The sequence below is a fragment of the Dipodomys merriami genome, unplaced genomic scaffold (assembly GCF_024711535.1).
Source record: "Dipodomys merriami isolate MVZ:Mamm:240054 unplaced genomic scaffold, mDipMer1.0.p SCAF_100, whole genome shotgun sequence".
NCBI lineage: Eukaryota > Metazoa > Chordata > Mammalia > Rodentia > Heteromyidae > Dipodomys > Dipodomys merriami.
This window is the reverse complement of record NW_027202272.1, coordinates 2,778,293-2,799,278: the sequence shown is the minus strand read 5'-3', so window position 1 is coordinate 2,799,278 and position 20,986 is coordinate 2,778,293. Positions and strand designations below refer to the sequence as shown.

General features: G+C 42.1%; 1 non-coding gene across 1 annotated transcript; it reads left to right on the top strand.

Annotated features, from left to right (window-relative positions):
- Nucleotides 1-811: 811 nt before the first annotated feature.
- LOC138806874 (U6 spliceosomal RNA) lies at nucleotides 812-915 on the top strand. Its single transcript, XR_011365994.1, has one exon. It is a non-coding gene; the product is annotated as a U6 spliceosomal RNA (small nuclear RNA).
- The last annotated feature ends 20,071 nt before the right edge of the window (nucleotides 916-20,986 follow it).

The window sequence follows — 20,986 nt, the reverse complement described above, 5'->3', positions numbered from 1 at the left end:
ACCAAGGATGAAGCAATAATGCTTGATAAAAATGTACTCATTACATTTCCTCTGTAATTGTAACAACTCTGTATGGTATTTTCATGATAAAAAATTTTTTAAAAGGATGTAAAATATTTTGATTATAAAACATTATATATATATGTATATGTATATATGTATATATATGAATATACATATATGTATATATATTCATTACCTTGCCCATGTAATAAAATCCCCTCAGTACGATATTTTCACAATAAATAAATTATCTGAAAAAAATGGTATCAGTCAATAGTGCATATAATTTTATTTTTCATTACAAACATAGAATGTAGTAAAAATTTTTTTAGCAATTACCCTGCACTAGGTTGTGGGAAGATTCTAATGGAAATAATATACTGTGTTTATGTAGAGAATTTGAGCATCCAAAATTTTAATATGCTTGTGGTCCTAAAACCAATACCTTGCTGATATTGTGTGACAAATACAACTTCCTATAAGTACAGAAGTTTTCCTTGTATCTTTTCAATTTATATTTTTATTGTAAAGTTCCTGTGCAGAGGGGTTACAGTTACGTAAGTAAGGTAATTAGTCCATTTCTTATTGAGCATTGTTACCCTCTCCTTTGTCTTTCCCCTACCATTCCGCCCCTTCATACCTCCCCAACATGTCGCTCCACCCCCCCCATAGAGTGTCTTGTATATTTCATTGTTACAATGTGGCAACCTGTGTCCTTTCCTTGTATCTTCAATGAAGAAATGCTGGCTTGATTTATGCTGATTCTACTGTTGTAGACACACCTAAAATCACTCGCCAAGTTCAGGAGTACAAAATGAAATGCATAGCAGAAACATTGGAACATTTCAGAGAAGATTAGCATGGCTCATGTACAAGGATGACAGACAAATTTCTGAAGCATTCCATACTTTTACAACAGATGCTGGAGGGGATGTGGCCACCAGGGAACCATACTGCATTCTTGGTGGAAGTACAAAACTTGTTCAACCACTTTGGAAAGTAGTATGGAGGTTCCTCAAAAAACTCCACATAGAGCTCCCCTATGACCCAGCAATCCCACTTTGGGACATTTACCCAAATGATCACAAACAAGACCATACTAAAGCTACCAGCACAACTATGTTTATTGCTGCATTCTTTAAGATAGCTAATATATGGAACCAACCCCAATACCTTAGCAGATGATTGGATCAAGAAAATGTGGTATATATACACAATGGAATTCTATGCCTCCATCAGAAAGAATAACGTTTCCCCATTTGTTAGTAACTGGAAAGTCTTGGAAAAACTTATATTAAGTGAAGTAAGCCACGTCCAAATTAACATTGGTCCCATGGTTTCCCTAATTTTCAATAACTAATATTTGTCTGGGTTAAGAAGAAAAGGTCAAAAGCTATCTGCATATGACCAGATAGGATGATGTTAAGGGACATGAACCCCAAGATAGGGACACAAGTGGTTTTTTCTTTCTTGCTATTGTTTCTAACATACGTATAATGTGCGATGTGATTTTTTTGTTTCTTTATATGTTCCTCTCTCCTGCTATAACTCCTGTTTTCACTGTATTTGAAGTTGGTGCGCCTACATCTTCTATATACGCTCCTCTAATTTGTGGAGGGGAAAGAAAGAAAACAAAATGTTTAAATAGGGGTACAGGTTGACACATTGTAACCATGAGATACACAAGACACTATGTTGAAAAATGAACTTTACAATTTAGGTGGGGTAAGGGAGGAGGGTTGTGTACTTATGGAGCTGGGAGGGAAAGGATGGTAGGGGAAAAATAAAGGAGGAGGTAACAATTTTTTTTACCTTTCTCATTACCTTGCTCACGCAAATGTGACTCCTCTGTACATTATTTAGCTAATAACTAATATTATGAGGCAGACTGAAATGAGACTCCAGAGAAAGAGTCAGAAAGACTGATCAGAGAGACTAAAATTGGTCACACAAAGATTGGAAAATAGAATTCCTTGTAGAACATACAAATCATTGAAACCCTGCACATGTAAGGACAAGAGAGCAAAGTCCAGAAATGCACATTTTCTTAGAGGTCAGCTATTGAATTATCAATGGAAATATTTGTATTCTTAAATATTTGACGACATGTGAGAGAAGGCTGAAGAGAAATAAAATGCCATCACTCTGTTTGGACGTCCAATATCACACTAGGAAGTAATCAATCACTGATTTGTAATAAAAAGAGAAAACAATTATTCCAAATGAGGGTTTCATTTCTTTTCCTGTAACAGTTCTTGATTTAGATGCTAGCAATTACCATACAATTGATCCAGTACCACAGCTGAAATGATATTGACCGCAGTATTCCCACATGAAGGAAAAGAGAAAATTAACAGATATCTGAAGAAATGACTTGAGGATGAAATGTTCTAATAGTGATATCTGAGGTTTTGACACAGGTGAAGAAGTGGATTTTCTTTTCTAAAAAATCCCCATTTTTAGCATGGTGCCAGTGGCTTACATCTGTAATCCTAGCTACTCAGGAAGCTGAGATCTGAGGACTGCTATTCAAAGCCAGCCTGGGCATTCCACAGTGGTTGAACAAGTTTAATTTCCCACCAACAGTGTAATAGAGTTCCCAATTGGCTACATCCATGCCAGCATTTACTATTGTTAGTTTCTTGATAAACGCCATTCTAACTGGGACGAGGAATAATCTGTCTTGTTTACTTGTAGATTTGTGGGCACCTTCTAGCTACTATGAATGAATCCATGAAACCTATATTGCTCGGAGTCTGCATTCCTTTCTCTTTTCTCTTAGTATCATTTTCCCCAACCTTTCATTTTCCTTAAGACTAGTGAAAAGTCATCTTTTCAGATGAGTGAATAGAATTCCATTATGTGTGTGTGTGTGTGTGTGTGTGTGTGTGTGTGTGTGTGTGTGTGTAAGATGAATATAGGCCCATGAGTTCATTTCTAAGTCTTCTGTTTCATCTGTAATTTAGTAGTTCCATACTAAAGTTGAATTGTTTTCTCTACTGAATTGAAGAATATTGTTGGGATTTTGATGAGTATCGCATTTTCAATTTTTGGGGGTCAGTATTGCAGTTTTTGCCATGTTAATTTTTTTTTCAGGCTTCATGATCATATGTATATTATGTTCAGAAAACACACATTGCAATTTTGAACAAACAGAAGGAAAAGTGTCTGGCAGTAGTTCCAGAAAATTTACCCTCTTAGGCTGCAGGAAGCCTGTCTCCCCCTAGGCCTTTTACTATTATTATTACTACTAATTATTATTATTATTATCTTTAAGTAGTTGTTCAAAGCAGTTTATGAATACAACACATCTTGATTAATGTCACTGCTTTTTAAACTAGAAATATTCTTTTTTATTTAGTTACAAGAGTTTTCAGATTCAATTCATTTTAAGAATCTTAACAACTAGGTTATGAATAGCCTTTTATAATTACCAAGTCTATTTTTGTCCTTGGCCTAGGCAAGTTCGACATAAGTCATCCAGCCCCCACCTCATCATTAGAGAATGAATGATATTTCCAAATGCCTGAGAAGTTTAGTATGCTTTTATTTTCTTACTTTTTAAAATGGGACTTGAACCAAGGACCAGGGCATTCTCCCTTTGCTTCTTCACTCAAGACTATAATTCTAACACTGGAGTTACACCTCCACTTATGCTTTCTGGTGGTTAACCAGAAATAAGTTTCCTGAACTTTCCTGCCCCAGCTGGCTTCAAACTATGAGCCTCAGATCTCAGGCTTCTGAGTAGCTAAGATTATAGGCATGAACAACTGATGCTCAGCTTTTGTTTTTGTTTTTTTTATTGTGATTAAGTGATTACATAATTTCCCAAATTTCAAACTATTGTGGGATCGTGATGCTCAGTTAAACTCACAAACACATTCTATCTTTCCTGGAGCAAATTGTCTATCATGGTCTATAACATTTATGAGTTCTATGAGCTTTGCAATACAGTTATTTCTTCCACATTGGGTGGTATGTACATTTCTTTTGTTTTGCATAGCATCAGCTGTTCCCTCTTTCTCATTTGTTCCCTCCCTCCCATTGCTGCCATTAAGTTGCTTAGTTCATTTTGGTCAATGTCCTGTGCAGCTAATTGGTCCCGTTGTTGTATGTTTTTCCCTGATTCCCTCTAGTTCTGTGTTGTCTTCCTGGATCCCCTCCAGTGTACATATATATACCATACATGTGATCAGCAGCTTGGAGTTATTTACTTGTGATTCAACCAGATGAGTGGAAGCTCTCTGTTTCTTAAGTCCTGTTAATTTTGTCGTATCACTTAACATTTTGGATTTAACATCCACTTATCAGGGAGACCATGTACCATTTGTCTCTTTGATCTTGGCTTACCTTGCTCAACATGATTTCTTCTAACTCCATCCATTTCCATGCAAATGCCATTATTATTTTGTCCTTTCTAATGTCTGCATAATATTCCATTGTGTATAGATACCACAATTTTTGGATCCATTCATCTATGATGGGACATCTGGGTTTTTTCCATATCCTGGCTATTGTGAACAATGCTGCAATAAACATGGAGGTGCATGTGTCCTTGTATACTGGTTCCTGTTGTTCAGGATAGATGCCTAGAAGTGGTATGACTGGGTCCTATAGGAGGTCAATAATTAGCTTTTTGAGGAACCTCCAGACTGCTTTCCAAAGAGGTTGTATATGTGTACATTCCCACCAGCAGTGTAATAGGGTTCCTCTTTCTCTGTATCTCCTCCAGCATTTGTCGTTGGCTGACTTGTGGGCCATTCTGACTGGGGTAAGGTAGTATCTCAGGGTTGTCTTTATTTGCATTTCCTTCACAACCAGGGATGCTGAACATTTCCTCATGTGTTTCTTTGTCATTTTTATCTCCTCATCTGAGAAGGCTCTTTAGTTCCCTTGCCCATTTAGTAATTTTTTTGTTAGTCTTGGGAGAGATCAGTTTCTTGAATTCCCTGTATATACTGGATATTAACCCATTGTCTGTTATATTGCTGATAAATATTTTATCTCAATTAGTTGGTTGTCTTTCTAGCACGGTTGTGATAGCTTTAGCTGTTCAGAAGCTTTTTATTTTAAGGTAGTCCCATTTGAAGAGTCTCTCTCCAATTTGTTGTGACCCTGGGACTCTGTGCAGGAAGTTCCTTCCTGTGCCTATAAGTTCAAGTGTCCCTTTTACTCTGTCCTGCAGTAGTTTCACAGATTCAGGTTTGATGTTAAGGTCTTTAATACATTTTGAGTTGATGTTGGTGCATGGTGATAGGCTGGGGCCCAATTTTAGTCTTCTGCATGTGGCCGCCCATTTTTCCCAGCACAAGTGGTTGAAGAGGCTGTGTTTCTTCCATTGTATGTCTTTTGTTCCTTTGTCAAATATCAGCTGACTGTAGGCATGTGTATTTATTTCTGGATCTTCTATTCTATTCTACTTGTCTTCGGGTTTTTGTGCCAGTAACATGCAGTCTTTGTTATTATAATTCTATAGTAGTGTTTGAAGTTCGGCATGGATATCTATCCCATGTTGTCTTTATTTCCTAGAACTGTTTTGGCTATTCTATTTCTTTTGTTATTCCATATGAAATTTGAGACTGTTTTCTGTATTTCACAGATGTACATCTTTGGTATTTTAATAGGAATTGCATTGAATTTGTATATAAATTTTTGCAGTATTGCCATTTTCAGTATATTAAGTCTGTCTATCCAAGAGCATAGGAAGTTTTTCCATTTCCTAGTGTCTTCTGTAATTTTTTTCTTTAACTTTTCATACTTTTCATTAAATAGTTCTTTTACATCTTTGGTTAGGTTAATTCCTAAATATTTAATTTTTCGGGAGGTTATTGTGAATGGGGTTGCTTCCTTTATTTCCTTTTCTGCTTGTACATTGTAAGTGGACAGGAAGGCAACTGATTTTGTGGGTTGATTTTGTATCCTGCTTCTTTGCCGAAGTGATATATGATTTCTAAGAGTTTGGGGATGGAGTTTTGGGATATTGAAGGTATAGTATCATGTCATCTGCAAAAAGGGATAGTTTAACTTCTTCTTTCCCTATGTGGATCCCGTTAATGTCTTTTTCTTGCCTTGTTGCCCTGGCTAAAGATTCCACAACTATGTTGAAGAGGAGTGGAGACAGTGGGAATCCTTGACTTTTTCTGGATTTTAAGAGAATTGGTTGTAGCTTTTCCCCATTAAATATAATATTGGCTATTGGTCTGTCGTAAATGGATTTTATTATTTAAAGAAATGTTCCTTCTATTCCTATTTTCTCTGGAACTTTTAGCATGAATGAATGTTGAATTTTATCAAAAGGCCTTTTCTGAATCTGTGGAGATAATCATGTGATTCTTGACATTGGCTCTGTTGATGTGTTGGGTACATGTTGTGATTTTTCCCATGGCATCCTTAATCCTGTTAATATGGTTTTCTTGTCTTCTTTTTTTAATTAAACTTGCCAATGGTCCATCAATTTTATTTAGTTTTTTCAAAGAACCAGCTTATTTGGTTAATTTTGGCTATGATTCTCTGATTCTCTAATTCATTAATCTCTGCTCTTAGTTTGGTTATCTGGCTCCATGTACTAACTTTAGGTTCTATTTTGTCATGTTTTCTAGCTGTTTTAATTGCAACATGAGATTATTTACGTGGTCTGTCTCTATTTTCTTGATGTGGGCACTGAGGGCAATAAATTTGCCCCTCAGGATTGCTTTTGCTGTGTCCCAAAAGTTTCTTTTAGAGGTGTTTTCTTTTTCATTGAGTTGTAGGAATTTTTTAATTTCTTCTTTAATCTCTTCCATTACCCAGGCATTGTTTAGAAGTGTATTGTTCAATTTCCATGTTTTTGAGTAATTTCTGCAATATACTTTGTTATTGAGAACTAGCTTCATTCCACTGTGGTTAGATAGGATACAGGGGATTATGTCAATCCCCTTGTATTTGCTTAAATTCCTTGCATGAACTATGATATGGTCTATTTTGGAGAAAGTTCTTTGAGCTGCTGAGAAAAATGTGTACTGTGTTTTTTAGGTTGAAATACTCAGTAGATATCAGTTAGTTGCGCTTGAAGTATGGCCTCATTTAATTCAGTAGCTTCTTTGCTAATCCTCTGGTTGGCAGACCTGTCCTTTGGAGAAAGTTGGGTGTTAATGTGTACTAGTATTATCGTATTGGGATCTATTTTATTCTGTAAGTTTGAGAGTATTTGCTTAACATATCTGGGTGCACTAATGTAAGTTGATGGTAGTAATATCCACCTCTTTGATTGTTCACTGTATTAATATGTAAAGTCTGTCGTTGTCTTTTTGTATTGATTATAATGAAAAATTTATTTTGTTAGATATCAGGATTGCTACACCTGCTTTCTTCCTGGGTCAATTTGACTGATAGATCAGTTTCCAGCCGTTCACTCTGAATTTGTTTGTATGTTTGGCTGAGAGGTGGGTCTCCTGAAGGTAACAGTTTGTATGTTTGGCTGAGAGGTGGGTCTCCTGAAGTCAACAGATTGATGGGTCATGTTTTCTGAGCCAATCTGCAGTTCTTTTTCTTTTGATTGGTGAAGTAAGCCCGTTATTATTAAGAGATAGTATAGAGAGATGCATTGTGGTCCCTGTGATTCCCTATTTTCCTAAGGTTTTCTTCTTTCCTTTCCTCCTGTGCTTCCTCAGTTACAGTTTTATTGATGGCTGTCTGGGTCTAGGTCCCTGTTTCTGGTTGCTTTCTTCAGGTTGTGTCCCCCCTCTTAGAATTCTTTGTAATGCTGGCTTAATGTTTATGTATTCATTTAGTTTTTCTTTGCTATTAAAATTTTTCAGTTCTCCATCAAATGTGAATGCTAGCTTTGCTGTGTATATCAGTCTGGGTTGACAGTTATTGGCTGTCAGGGATCGTATGTTACTTTCCCAGGCCTTTCTTGCATTCAGTGTTTCTGTGGAGAAATCTGCAGTGATCCTAATTTTTTTCCCATTGTAGTATAGCTCCTTTTTCATTTTTTTTGCATGCAAGTTTGTTTCCTTATTATTCAGATCTACCATTTTTACTATAATTTGTCTACAAGTGTTTCTCCTGGGATCCTGCTTGCTAGGTGTTCTATAGGCTTCTGTTATGTAGGTAAGATGTTATTTTTTGAGATGGGGAAATTTTTCACTGATTATTTTGTTGAATAGGTGTAACATTTCCTTGCTTTGATATTCCTCACCTTCGTCCATTCCAATTATACCAAGGTTAAATTTCTTGACCCTATCTGCTTGCTCTTGAATTTCCCTTTGGCATAATTTAAGTGATTTTTCCACATCTGTAATGTTTTGGTCCAGTTGGTGTATGCTGTCTTCTGTATCTGACACTCTACGTTCCATTTCGTTCACTCTGTTAACTGTGGCTTCCATTGTGGTTTGCATGGAAGAAATGGACTCATTTATGGATTTGATGTTCGCTCTCAAAGTACTGATCTCACCTTTTAATGAAGTGTATACTGCCTCTATTTTTGCACTGATATCACTTCTCAGTGAGGTGTGTGCTGCCTCTATTTTTGCGCGTACCTCCTGTTTTAGATCCTGCATCTCTTTTGATAGTTCATCCCTGTGATCTTTAATTTTCTGGTCTATTTCTCACTTTATTTCCTGAGTCATTGCCTCCAGCATATTTTGGATGTAGCTTTTGTCTTCCATTCCTGCTTTGCTCCCACTAGGGCTCTCCCCAGGGTGGCTGCTGGCTTTTGGGGATAGCTTGCTATCCTGGGTCATGATAACCCTTGTAATTTTTCTGATTTTCGCATGAGGATTCAGGGATTATTGGAGACTAATCTGAAAATTTGTTTTGGTCAATAGGTGTCTGTCTTTTCTTGGTTGCTGTTTCTGTGCTGCTAGAGAGAATCTGTACCTGATCTCGGTTCTGTTGAGGGCCGGCCTCCAGCTGCTGGTCTGACACATATAGGGTTCTCAGTTCTCTGTTTTAGATCACTGGCAATTCCTGTCTTTGGAAGAGTTGAGCAGCCCAGAGTGCTCCTACAGGTGCTCTTGGCGAGTTTGGATGTGCTGGATGCACTGTCCCAGATGCTGGAGTTTGCTATGGGCTCCTGATAATTTTTTGGTGGGTTGTGGGCTTGAACTCTGGGTTTGGGCACTGTCCCTCAGCTCTTCAGCTCAAGACTGATACCCTACCATTTAAGCCAAAGCTCTTCTATCTCTTTCTGCTTATGTGGTGCTGAGGAATCAGATCCAGGGCCTCATGCACCCAAGACAAGTACTCTACTGCTGAGCAACCTTACCAGCAGAGCTCCTGACTATTATCAGGTGCTGGTGGCTTGTGTTGTTCAATTTCCAGCCTAGAATATATGGGTTGGGTTCTGGTAGGGTTTAGGCTTCTCCTTTCCTGAGCCCCCAGGTCTTTGCTGTCACAGAATTGCTTCCCAGGGGACGCAGTTCCCTGTTTTTCTCCCCTCTGCTGAGGCACATGCAGCTTCTTACTTCAGTTGGGAGGAGTTGGTTGTGTTGCCCAGTCACCGGATCCCCAGACCTGGTGCCAGTGCCTGGCCTGGGACATGCCGGTTGGACCTATACTGCTGTGTATCCTGCCTAGTTTATGCAGCCTGGGGTACTCAAATTTCTTCCACTGTTGGGTGTCTGGACCCAGAGGTGCTGTTCCTGGCTTGGGCATTTAAGCTCCCTACCAGGGGTGCGCTTGCTCTAGCCTGGCAAGCTGAGTGTGCTTCACAGTCTAGTAGAGCTCTAGAACATTTCCCAGTTTTAGTGGGTCCTGTGGTCCAGGTGTTGGGATAGGGTGTCTGAGTCAGGGTCGCGGGATTCCCGCCAGCTCTGTTCTCTCTTAAGGCATACACTGTCTACTGTGGGATACTCACCGAGGTGCTAATTGTTCTTTTTGTGTGATGTACATCATTGGTTGCCGTTGAAATCAAGAATTCAATTAAGGTGGTTGTGGGCTGGGCTGGGTGGTGGTGGCTCTGTGAGTTTCTCTTTTGTCTCTGCCTCAATTGATGCTGTTAGGGTCCAAGCTGCAGGATGGGCCTCTGTCCTCCACCCGACGGATGGGGGAAGGGCCTCCATGCAGGTTCTGAGAGCTGGGGTATGTCTCTGTTTGTACTCTCTGGATCAGCATCAGTTCTTTGCAGGTCTTCTGCCTTGTTTTCTGTGGGCATCCCATGTAGCTCTGGCACTCCCGCCGAGAGGCTGAGTTCCCAGCTCAGAGGTTTCTCTGTTCATTGCGGTTGGAGGGTCTGACACCGGTACTTCAGACGACTTCTGCACAGGTGATCTGCAGGTACTGAGCACTGCGGTTTGTCTCCAATTGCGTTCTCTGGATCACCACCATTTCCTTGCAGGATTCTGCTCTGGTGTTCTGTGGCTCTGTGTAGCTCTGTAATTCTTGCCATGGGGCCGAGTCGCTTTGGCAGGATGGAGCCTCTCTGCTCGGATAGAGAGTGAGGGGTGGGGTTGGGATCTTTGTGCAAGCTCTGGGCTTGGCGGTTTCTTCAGTTCGTCGCGATCAGCGGGTCTGACACCGGTACCTCAGGCTGCTTCTGAGCAGGTGATCTGCAGACAAACCCCTGTGTCTCTGGGAGTCTGGCAGCCCCTGTCGTGCTGGCTGGGTGTGGTTTGGTGCATTGCTGCATGGCCAGTAGAGGTTGGGGAAGGGGTCTTCGCGCTTCTCTTCTGAAATTCTTTTTCTCTCTTTTTTTTTTCCTGCCTTCTGTTTTTCTCTCAGTGTTCATCTTTTTGTTCTTGTCGGTTTCTTGGGGAGATTAAGCATTGGAACACGACTCTCTTTTTGGTGGGGGAGAGCTGTGGCATTTCCCTACTGCCCCTTGCCATCTTGCTCATCCATCCAATTTTTATATTTTCAAATATCTATTTCATTATAAAGATGCTGTACAGAGCGGTTACATTTACACGAGTAAGTTACAGTTCTCATTGAACATTGTTACGTACTGCAGTTTTTTTTTCTCCCCCTGACTCTTCCCTCCATTTCGCCCACACACATTACATTGTAAAGTTAATTTCTGCCATAGTGTCCTGTGAGTATCATTGTTGCAATGGGTCACCTTTTGTACTTCTTTCAGTATTTTGTTATTTCCCTTCCCTTTCCCCAATCAGATAAATGCATATACAGGATGCAGAGTACCAGAATCAAAGACAGGAATTGCAATGAATAAAACCAATAGGAAAAGAAAAATGATATAAAGTAAGAAGAAAGAACTAGCTACAGTATATTGGCTACATCAAGCTTGACAACTAAACAAAAGAAGACCTGTTGTTTCTATGTCTTCATTTCAGTTAGCATCATTTTGTATGGTCACATATACATTCACACCTCCTGAGCTATAATGATCCACTTTCAGGAGTAACAGGCTAATGTTAATAATTTCAAGTGAGAGAAATCATAGAGCTCAAGTCATTTTGCATGTGCTAGGAATTGATACAATGCACAAAAATTACATGCTTTAATAACTACCAGTTTATCAGTGCAGTACTAGGTGTCCCTTGGCTGGAATCCCTCCTGAGGAAACCTAAGGCAGTTGGTGCACCTCTCTTCTGGGCTGGACTGAGGGCCTTGCTGGGCAAACAGCAATCCATTCCTGGATCCCACTCACAACTTTTTTTAGTAGACCCCCTACAAATCTCTCTCATCCCAATAACAGCCTTCTGGCTTTCAAGTGAGGTTATCTTTCATATCTCTTAGAGCTCTCCACACCTTTGTCTAGAAGAGCTTTGTTCCAGGGCCCACATTCAGCAGCTTGTTCTAAGAATAGTAGTAGCTATTTTGCTAGCCAAATATATTCTCTGCCATCTCCTCCTCAAATTAGTCTTTGGTGTCAGTATGAGTCTGCTCAGAGGGTAGAGCCAGCCTGGGATGGCTTTGAACCATGATCCTCAGAACTAAGTCTCCTGAATAGCTGGGATAACAGGCGTGAGCCACCTGCACCCGGACATCATTTCTTTCTTTTTTTTTTGTCAGTCGTGGGGCTTGAACTCTGTACCTGGGCGCTGTCCCTCAGCTCTTCAGCTCAAGGCGAGCGCTCTACCACTTGAGCTACAGTGCCACTTCCCGGACATCATTGCTTAATTCCAGGAACATTTCAGGGGGTGGAATAGCACAGCACCACATACATTTGTTAGCAACTGCCCCAGGTTGAGCCAGATGCTCAGACCAAAACCACTGACCTTGATATTGCCTTTGGTGTCCAACAGGATGTTGTTGGACTTAAGGTCTTCGTGTGTGATTCTGTTTTGGTGTAGGTAGTGAGCAGCACTTAGAATTTGTGTGATGAGCCTCCTGGTTTCATCCTCATACAGGCGGCACGATATTCAGATCCACCCCAGGAGGTATCCCCTAGTGGCCAGTTCCACGATGATACATACATACTCTTCCTTCTCCAACAACTGGTACAACCTGATGATGTGTTTGTGCCATACCGTCTTAAAAATGTCCACCTCATTCTTTATCTAATGATGATGACTCTCACTTCCAGGCTATTTTAAATGCCACGTCCTTTTCTGTGACATGGGGATGGGCCACCTTCACTTGTCCATAGGTACCTTTGTCGATGAGCTCATTCATCTGGTATTGTTTGATGATCTCCTCCTTCAAGAAGCTTGAGGATGATTCTTTGTGTCCTTCCATCCTCCCACTATGATGGCAGGTAGCAAGTCTACCTAAAATAAACTTAATAAAATAATGGCAAACCAGAAAGAGTAAAATAAATACCAAAATCCAAACGACAACCAGTCCCCACAACCAAAAATTCATTTAGCCTTGAATCAGTCCAGCGGGTCATCAAGCAAGAGCTCCCAGCTCTGTTAACTGACAGAGGTTGGAGCACAGTGTCTTCCTATATATCTGCATGGACTCACACAATGGAGCAATCACAACCAGGCATTGTAATCTCATGGAGGAAATGGACCAATCAGAGTCTGGGCCAGTGAAGTCAAAGAAAAAGTGGACCAATCACAGCCTGCCAGCATTGACATTCTAGCTCAGAGGCCTCAACGACTGCTGCTAAGGACTCCAGGTGGGCTTGAGGTTGCTCTGGTCATTATCATGGCATTTTTGAAACCACTAGGACAGTGCTCAATATCCTCTGTTTTTCTAGAGGACCACTGCATCTTATAAATTGCTTCTCTACCTAATAGCCTCCATTCTTGATTGTCAACTTATTGTCTGGTTCCAACAATGGCATTGCACAAAGGCCTCCCACCTTCTCAAGGACAGTTAAGTCCTACAACTTCCTCTTGAGGGTACAAGCTGGCTTTGAGCCACAATCCTCACAATTCACCTTCCTGAGTAGTTAGGATTATAGTTCTGAGCCATTGGTAGGTATTTAGCTCATCTCTTACATTTGGAGACAGTATATTTGTTAGAAAGGTAGGTTTCAATATGTCCTTTTAGCACTTTAAATTTCTTGCCCTTGCTGTCTAATAGATAATTTAGTTTATGATGAGAAATTAGTCATAATATCATTGAAGATCACTTGGGTGTGATGAATTGTATCTCTGCGTTTTGGGAGGATTTCTGTCTTTGTTTAATTCGAATTTGTCTTAGTGTGGACTTAGGTAATTATGTTAATTTTTTGACCTTGTAGATACCTGCATAGAAGGGTTCATGCTTTAATCAAAACTGGGAAGCTATTGGTTATTATTCCTTCAAATACTATGTATTTCTTTTTTTCCCTCTGTACATTATACATATATATATTATACATACATATTCAAATTGTATATGTGAATATACATATATATACCTACATATTTGTATTATATATGTCTTTATATATATTTATTTTCACATAGCTTCCACTTTTGTGGTTGTTTATGGTAGGAAGGTTAGATTGATCGTAGCTACTCCATCAAAGAGTTAGAAGTTTTCCTATTTATTTCTTGATAAAAATATGCATTTCTTGGCAAGGATATTGAAACACATAAAAAGCAGAGCTAGCCCCTCGCCTCCATATCTCTCTAATTTCCTGCCTCTGTCAGGTCTCTGAGCACAGCACCATTACTTATCAGGTTCTTCTAGTGTGTGGTGTGATCTTTTGCAATGTCATGTGCTGCTTCAAAGGCCAACAGGTCTGCACCTGGAGGAGGAGCTGCTCCAAAGTCAGCCTGCATGAGTGTACCTGCCTGCCTCTGTCTTGGTGTCAGAGCCCCAGCAGCTACTGGGGTGACCTTAGCAGATGTGCGTGTGCCAGGATTGCAGATTGGTGACTGCATGAGGCACAGGCACAGCCTCTATTTTTATCCATCAGAGGTCTACGGTGGAGCCTGGGGGTGTTCCCCTGTTGGAAGCTATGCTTGGAGCATGGCTGGGGGCTGCAGAAGCCCCACTTTGGCCTCACATCTGGGGTACAACAGATGCCAAGGATTTTTTGGGCTCTTTTCAGAATATATGGGCAGGTTCAAGAGCAGATGAGTTCAGTGGACCCCTAAACACAGGTTGGGCAATGGAGCTGGGAGGGGCAAGGCTGTCCAGGTTGGCAGGGGTCAGATGATGAGCCTATATTAGTAGTCTGCTGGCTTCCAAATGAAAAGCTAGACTTGCTTGCTACACAGAAATATCCCTCTAAGAATGGTTGCACCAGAGCATCCCATGGTGGGGGGGGGGAAACTGCTAAAGACTGCAGTAGATGGACCAGGGGCACTTGGTGTTCTCTGTAGGCAATTCAATGCTGGCTCTGGCAGGAGGGATCTGAAGGTTCCCTAACACTGCAGATCCAGGGAAGCCAGAGCCCAAGAAGACACCAGGCTTTGCCAGCTGGGCACTGGGCAGGCTGGTAGGTGAAACCTTGCTGGATGGCTTTGCAGAGTCCTCAACCTGGCCCACCTACCAGCACAATAACCTGCCTAGGATCTCCTCAACTGTAGAACTTGGAGGCAGCAGTTCTTCCAACTTAGACATTCAGTGTCTAGCTTTCTTGAGGCTGATGTGGTCAGGGCCAGTGTGGAGGAGCGGCAGGCCTCCTGCTGGGGGAAACAGATGTCCCTTCCAAGGCATCTTGGGAAAGGGATGCCCCTGGAAGTGGACTCATGGAAAGGCTGGTCTGTCCTGCTCAAAGAGAACACCTCCAGTTTGTTTGACTGTTTGGTTGAGTTGGGGGGGTCTCCCCTTGGAGGCAGTGATATTAGGGGACTGTATTGGTGAGATTATCTCAAAATTAAACCAACTGTTGATCAAGCAAAAGAGTAAAGCTTGCTGAACTGCCCATGGTTGGTGTAGTTGAGGTCATGGCTGCTTTTGCCTTGAATGTCCTCAAGGATTTGTCACCAGAAGACAAATGACTGGATGCTGACATGAAGTCCAATGGTTTTAGGAAATTTATCAGAGAGCACTACTTGGCTTGTATGTCATTCAATAGGGCTAACACTGGGTGCGGAGTTTGAGCTTTAGAGCTGGGAATCACAGCTTGATATTTTTGGAGGACTATGGATACCTTCTGGATGGTGTTGGACCTTTAAGGGGTCTCAGTACATTTTGAGATTAAGTGTGATCCTCAGAGCTTCATCCTAGGTTTGTGACAGGGCTGAGTTCTCCCTCCCTGCTGTCCTGATGCCTTTAGGGTGTGGGCTGGTTTCTGGCAAGAGGAAAAGTTTAATGTGTCTTCTATTGCCTGAGCCTCACTAGGAAGGGCTGTTGTTGGCAAGGAGGATTGTGTAATTGGGAGGTCTTTGTGTTCTTTGAATAAGGGAATCAGAGCACATCTTAGCTTTCTTTTTGAATGTTTAGTTTCTGTGGAAGTCTAAAGACCTAAGAGTTTAAGGCTCCAGAGGCTTTCTAGTTTTCCAGACATATCCAGCATTTTTTTTTCACCTTACAAAGACACTTCTAACTTCCTCCCTTAGTTATACTCTCCTGAGCCTTTTGGCTATGGCATAAATGAGGAAAGACAGGCAGGGATGTCCTGTTGCTAAGGAAGGCAGTCAGGACTGCCTTGTTGCTGAGAAAAAGCAGGCAGGCCTGTCTTGTTACATAGTTTCATTTTATTCACCAGTGTTGGTAAATAAAGTCTCCAGATTGGAATTCAGGGGCTACCCATGATCATTGCTCATTCTTTTTCCCTGCTCTTACCATACTGACTTTCCATTTAAATTCATTTTTACTTTTCATTTTTTGTCAGAAGTAAAGAGGCGATTAAAAATCTATATGCAATACTAGTTTTTATCCTTGAATTACTAAAATACACGAAGAACATATCAATTCAAGAAGCATAAAATGGCAGATAGGGGCTGGGAAGGTGGCTCAGTGGTAGAGTGCTTGCCTTGCATGTATGAGACCCTGGGTTCTATTCCTCAGCACCACATAAACAAAAAGAAAAAAGCCGGAAGTGGTGTTGTGGCTCAAGTGATAGAGTGCTAGCCTTGAGCTGACGAGCTGAGGGACAGCAGCCAGGCCCAGAGTTCAGGCCCCACGACTGGACCAAAAAAAATAAAAATAAATAATAAAATAAAATGGAAAATGGCATGAGTTTGATCTCTGTCCCTCTACTGTGACTCTCTTCCTCTACTCTGGGGTGACCACTGCGACTAGTTAGATGTGTATCCTTGCATTCAAACCAAATGTGCACAAAGGAGAGGCTATTAAAAAGAGACTTGACCACAGCTACCCAAGGTACCCCAAACCTATCTTAGTAGGAGGACAAATTTCCAATTCACACTATGGAGATTCAAACTTCTATATTCAGGTTCACAGACCTTAGCCAAGTCTGTGCTGGAACCACATGACTGAAGATGGTAGCTCATTGTTCACTAAAAAAAAGAAGTCTGCAATAACTGTAAATCTCCCCCCTGCCTTTCTCACTAAGTAACAGTATGAGGTATGAGGACTAAGGAGTTAACAGGCCTTTTAGAGATTACTAGACTTTGGGTTTTAACTTTTGTATTTCCATGTTTCGCTTTAGATCAAATATTGGGTCTGTAAAGCAGCAGCCCAAGAGAAAGTGATGTCCAGAACTTGTTTAAGTGTCTTGTAGCGACCGTCTACTCGACCAGCGAGAAAAAACGACCACCAAACCAGGAGTCTTCTCAGATCACGCTTTATTGGAGAGCCTTTTAATTGTAGGAGAGCTTGGGCGCGAGAGAGCGTGCACCTGAAACATGGCCGCTTATATAGGGAATAGGAACACGGGTCTTTCTATCATTGGTCGTCTGCCTTTCACCGTCACCAGGTGCCACGGGATTGGCTGGGGACTCTACATGGCTCGCGCATGCGCAAAGCCCAGGACCCGCCATCCCGCCAAGCACCGCCTGAAAGGGAGTGGTTACCTCAAAGCTGCAAGGGAGTGGGTGCCATCTTGTAATGGTGTTTACCCTGGCTCCCTAGAGTTCCCCCTTCTTTGTTTTTTGGCAACAGGTAAGAGTAGAGGTTGGGCCTCTGTCTAAAACATTAGGACCTTGCACTGGCCTTCGCCTGAGGGGCGCGCCTTCCCCAGTGATGACCAGGCCCGTCCGATGCCTTTTTTGCAGAGGTGGGATCTTGGGCATCAACCCACTTGAGACCCAGCATGCTCTTCTTGAGGAGATGAGAACCATCTCCTCAAGTGCAGTGCACTTAGCTTGCACCCTGTCCCAAATTGCAAATTGCATTCCTGTCCCGGTGCAATGGGTTCCCCTGATCCCTCGGGGTGCTAAGGCTATGCAGAATGGTAAGGCTTAACTGCCTCTTAGGGCCGACAGCCAAATCTGGGGTGAGGATCCACTCTCCAAAGCGGCTAATGCTTGCAAGATAACAACCTTGTCCCTTCTGGTTTGGGCTCGAAGGCCACAGACCAACCATAGGCAGACCATGCATCCTCCCAAGCAGCAGGCTAAAAACATTCCGACTCCCACCCGCTCTTTGGAAAAGGACACCGCAGAGGCAATCCAGTCAGTAAATTGTAACAGCCCACAGCATCATTGGTTTAGCTATCACAGGGATTGCTATTAGCACTGTTGCTAACAGCAGGAAGATCAGCTGTATCAGGAGATGAGTGGATGGCATCTTCAAGAGGGGGTTCTTCTGCAGTCTCCACCGGCCTGGTCAGTCTCGTTGGCACCCAGTGAGGTACTTCTTGACTCTGGAAAAACACAAACAGCTCCCCTGGATCTCGTTATTACCGGATCCGGTCCATACCATTTATTATTAATAAAAATCCTTCCACATAACCATGTCTTTCGTATCCATGGAGTGTCTTGTCATATGCCGATCTGCGGCAGACTGATCGTTGTCATTTAGAATTAAAAAATTAAGGGTAAAGAGCGCAAGAGAAAGTCTTTCCCTGGGGGACGCTGACTCAGCAATTCCCCCTTTTTGCTTTTGAAGCATTTCTTTTATGCTTCGATTAGCTCTTTCCACTATACCTTGTCCTTGAGGATTGTAGGGCAATCCGGTGGTGTGGGCAACCTGCATTTGTGCGCAAAAGGCGCGAAAACCATGGGAAGTATAAGCAGGGCCATTATCTGTCTTAAATCTAAGGGGCTTTCCCCAAGCTGCCCAAGCTTCTAAACAGTGTATTCTGACATGAGACACCTTTTCTCCTGCCAGAGGTGTGGCATGAAAGACACCAGAAAAGGTGTCCACAGACACATGTAAATATTTCAACTTACCAAATTCTGTCAGATGAGTAACATCCATTTGCCATAGGGCGTTTGGTCTCAACCCCCTGGGGTTTACCCCCACATGGGGAGGATGAAGAAAGGTAACACAGGATATACAGGCTTTAACAATATCTCTTGCCACATGCCTGGACAAATTATATCTTTTCCTAAGGGTATTAGCAGGTACATGATACAATCTATGAAAGTCTTTTGCCAATTCTACAGGATCAGCAGCGACCAGAGCCACAGCCCGAGTTGCCTGGTCCACCAAATCATTACACTTTGCCATCAGGCCCGGCAGCATAGAGTGGGCACGAATATGTCCAATATAAAAAGAGTGTTTTCTGTTTAAGATAAGGGATTGAATCTGTAACAAAACATTAGAAATTGTACTGGCCTGCTTAACTGAAGCAGCAACTTCAAGAAAAGCAACGGCATTTACAACATATAATGAATCAGAAAATAAGTTAAAAGGTTGATCAAATCTTTTGAAAACTTCAAGCACAATTAAACATTCAACAGCCTGTGGGACATTCGGCCGAAAATTAAAGACTACCGGCTGTTTGTGTCCTTGAACAAAAAAGGCACCTTGTCCAGATTTTGATCCATCCGTAAAGATGGTTAGAGCATCAGCCAAGGGCTCCTTTGAAGTGACAACAGGAAAATACACTAAATTTTTGTTAACTATGGCAAGCAGAGGATGCTTAGGATAATGATTATCAATTACATTTGGAAATGAGCAAACAAGAATTGCCCACATATCCATTGTGGCTGCTAAAATTTCAACTTACTCACGGGTGTATGGAATAATTAATTTATCTGGAATTTTTGCAAAGTGCATTAAAAAATACTTTTTACCCAAAATTGCCTTTTTTAATTTTATTTTTTTATTTATTTATTTTTATTTATTTATTTATTTTTTCAGAATCAAAATTGCCTGTTTAGCCACTAATTCAGGAAAATATTGAACAGTTTTTGCTCCCACAGAATCATAGCATTAATAGTTAGCCTTTGAAGCAAGGCAGTGGTATAATTGGCCGTCACCCATGTCCTGACTGCCTCAACTAAATCTTTTAACTGGGAGTAGGAAACCGGCTCAAAATCTCTTTCATTAGTAATGGGATTCTCAAAGACTGGGAAAGCGGCTGCTAATCGCGACCAGGTGTTTTCTTTTATAAAGTGACTCTTCCCTGCGGGCGGGCACGGCAGGGGGGCCGACGGGTGAGGGGCAGCTCCGTTTCCTCTTCCTGGCTGCTGCGGTACTCCCACCCCTAGGGGGCGCCACCCCCCATATCTGTCTGCCTCGTGCTCCGCCGCAGCCTCTTCTAAGTCTTCACTATCAGCTGGATCGAGCTCCTCTCCCACCTCCTCTAACATTTCTTCCTCTCGTCACTCACAAGATTACTATATTCTTGGTCCCGCCCTTCCACATGTAGGGCTGAGAACCGGTTTGCTTTTAAAGAAGGGCATGGGGGTCTCCTTGAGACCCCCTCCTCTCTAAAACCCTTCTCCTTTTGTGAGGGCTGCAGTCCCTCTTGCTTTAATTCTTTAGGATCCTTTTGTCTTTTTTCCCTTTTTCTTTTAGGCCTATTTTCCTCCCCCTTACTGTATGCTGACTCTGATAGACTATCCTGATGCCGTGTTAGTACTTTGCATCCTTCCTGGATTAAATCAAACCCTCCCTCCTCGAGGCAAGTGCGCACCATCAAAAAGACAAGCCACAAAGGAAGAAGCAATGCAAGCAACCAATAAATATCTAAATCTACAGTGAACAGCATACCGGGGGATATTTACCGACGTGCCCTCTCCGCGTGTTGAGTTCTGGCTCCGGTTCAGCCTCTCGCGCGGGTCCCGTCCCTGGTTCGTTCCCGGGTTTCTGCACCACTTGTAGCGACCGTCTACTCGACTAGCGAGAAAAAACGACCACCACACCAGGAGTCTTCTCAGATCACGCTTTATTGGAGAGCCTTTTAATTGTAGGAGAGCTTGGGCGCGAGAGAGCGTGCACCTGAAACATGGCCGCTTATATAGGGAATAGCAACACGGGTCTTTCTATCATTGGTCGTCTGCCTTTCACCGTCACCAGGTGCCACGGGATTGGCTGGGGACTCTACATGGCTCGCGCATGCGCAAAGCCCAGGACCCGCCATCCCGCCAAGCACCACCTGAAAGGGAGTGGTTACCTCAAAGCTGCAAGGGAGTGGGCGCCATCTTGTAATGGCGTTTACCCTGGCTCCCTACAGTGTCTCAGACTATTTGAATTTGTTTTTACTGAATTATCTTTTTTCCTACAATCCACACCTGTGGCCAAATGGGGACTTTCTTACAGTTAGAGGACTGAAGGCCCAACACTGCATCTATTTATGCCTTGTTCTGCAGCCTCGTTCTCGTATATGGCTGTTGCAATCTTAGATTTAGAACCC